General features: G+C 50.8%; 1 pseudogene; it reads left to right on the forward strand.

Moving 5' to 3' along the window:
* Window positions 1-539: 539 nt before the first annotated feature.
* On the forward strand, window positions 540-904 carry LOC148778400 (prefoldin subunit 1 pseudogene; annotated as a pseudogene).
* Window positions 905-2,692: the final 1,788 nt, after the last annotated feature.

Here is a 2,692-nt window from a genome sequence, read left to right on the forward strand (position 1 = left end):
AGAACCTCAGGGGCCCCCGAGCCAGTGTGGCACTCCCGCCCCTGGGGCCCCGGTCCCTCACCTGTGACTGTCTTCAGAGCACTTGGCACCGTCTTGGGCCAGCGTGTTCAGATATTTGTTTTGTCATTTAATGTTTGTCTCCGGCCCTCTAGCAGACACTGTTTTGTATCCCCAGGACAGTACCTGGCAGGCCCCTCAGTTCTCTGCTGACATGACCCCTGGTGACACATCTGAATATTTATGAAATAAACATTGCTGAATGGGTGCTGGGCAGGGTGCTTGACATATCTTGTCTCATTTCTTCTTCCTCCCCCATCCCCCGCCAATTTTTGACAAATTTTAAACATTAAGGAAAACGGAAAGCACACCCAGTGAACACGAACACTTGCAGAGCCTCCAACGGTTAGCATATCATCATATCTGCTTTGTGATTCTCTCCACACAAATGTACTTTTTGTTGGTGTTGAGCCACGTGAATGAGCTTCAGACCTCGAGAAACTTGTGCCTAAATACTTTAGCATGGGCAGTACTGAAGCAAGATGGCGGCCCCCGTGGATCTGGAGTTGAAGAAGACCTTCACAGAGCTTCAAGCCAAAGTTATTGACACAGCAGAAGGTGAAGCTTGCAGATGTACAGATTGAACAGCTGAACAGAACGAAAAAGCATGCACATCTTACAGATAGAGATTATGACTTTGGTAGATGAGACTAACATGTATTAAGGTGTAGGAAGAATGTTTATTCTTCAATCCAAGGAGGCAATTCATAATCAGCTGCTAGAGAAACAGAAGATAGCAGAAGAAAAAATTAAAGAATTGGAACAGAAAAAATCCTATCTGGAGCGGAGTGTGAAAGAAGCTGAGGACAATATCCGGGAGATGCTGATGGCGCGAAGGACACGGTAGGCACCCTCTCAGGAACCTCTTCCTTCTGACCTCTGCCATTCCTGGCAAGGGGCCTGTGTAGGGAAACTTCTCTGCCTGAGGGACATTTTATCTGGATGGTCTAGTAACCTTATGTTTTATGCATGGCTTGGAGCCCCTTTCAGATCTCATCCTTGTATGTTCTATCCTGGCTCTGCCTGCCACCCTTCTCCCCTGTGGTTGAATCATGAACTCCAGGGAAGGGAAGATGGGAGCCAGGACAGATAGGGGAGTCCTTCCGGGGCTACTGCTGGTCACGCCAGTCAGACCAATAAAAGACATCTGTCCCCCCCAAAAAAATACTTTAGCATGTTATCACCCATGAATATAGTGTTCTACAGAGGTCCATTGGCTTCCCTGGGGCTCAGCAGTGAAGAATCCACCTGCAATGCTGGAGGCACAGGAGCCACAGGTTCAGTTCCTGTGCCAGGAAGATCCCCTAGAGGAGGGCATGGCAACCCACTCCAGTATTCCTGCCTGGAGAATCCCATGGACAGAGGAGCCTGGTGGGTTACAGTCCACAGGGTTGCAAAGAGTCGGACACAACGGAAATGACTCAGCACAGTATGGACCATCCTTGTCCCAAGAAATGAACAAGCACTCCACCAGATGATGTTACAGAGACCGTGTTTAAATCCCCCAGTGGTACAGTGCATTTGGCTGTGAGGTCTATTTACTCTTCACCTTAATAACCCTGTGGAGAAGACACTGAAATTACTAAAATTCCTACTTTACAGGAAACCGAGAGTGAAAGAGGTTGGGGCACTTGCCGGGGCCACACGACCGCGAAGTGGGCGACTCTGGATGCGGCCGTGGATCTCTGAACCCCAGACACGGCTTTTCTCCCCATTTCCTACCTCTGGGCCCCCGGAGGTTTCTCTCCCGGTCTCTGGAGGCTCCCTGCAAGTCACAGGCTGAGGCCGAGGTGAAGGAGCTGACCCAGTTACTCGGCAGTTACTCGCTTTCAAGCTCCTCCAGCCACCTCCTCACCCCGATCTTTTCTCTGACAGCAGCTGTCAGCTGGGAGTGACACGGCGTCCTGCTTCTGCCTCAGTTATTTGGTGGAGGATCCACCTGAGCTGGAGGAGGGATAAATGTGGATCCAGTGGAGGAACAAGTTGGTGGCCTTCAGTCAGGTGTGGAGATACAGGGAGGGCTGCAGTGGGGATGAGAAAACGTCCCACCTGGACGCAGGCAGGCTCACCCGAGGAGACTCAGGAGCCATAACAGGGCAGGAAAACAGCTCCCTGAGTCACCGGTTGCTTGCTCCCTGCATGTTGAAACGAAGAGCCTCCCTTGCCGGGAGCTCCACTCCTAGAATCTGTTCCCTTACAACGCGGCACACTGAATGCTGTGCACTCAGGCTTGTAAGCGACTGACCTGTGTGAACAGAGAACCCTGATGAATAGACAATGACATTTGGGACAGACCCAGCCCTCCTATGGATTAATGTCCCCACTGTAGCTGACCTCTAGGGGTCTGTGGAAAGACCTGGATGAGGGTAGGTGCAGGAAACAGGAGACCAGGGGCAGAAAGAGACAAGGAGGGGCAAAGGGGATTGCTCAGCCTCTATAATGGGATGAGCTGGCTCCTGATTATACACACAGGAAAAAAAAATATATATATAGGAAATATACATGCATGTATGTCTCTAATGGGCCTCCCTGTTGGCTCAGCGGTAAAGAATTTGCCTGCAATGCAGCAGATGCAGTTCTGATCCCTGGGTCGCAAAGATCCCCTGGAGAAGGGACTGGCAACCCACTCCAGTAT

This window comes from Moschus berezovskii, chromosome 3 (assembly GCF_049115385.1).
Source record: "Moschus berezovskii isolate FMDL1 chromosome 3, NW_MosBer_1.0, whole genome shotgun sequence".
NCBI lineage: Eukaryota > Metazoa > Chordata > Mammalia > Artiodactyla > Moschidae > Moschus > Moschus berezovskii.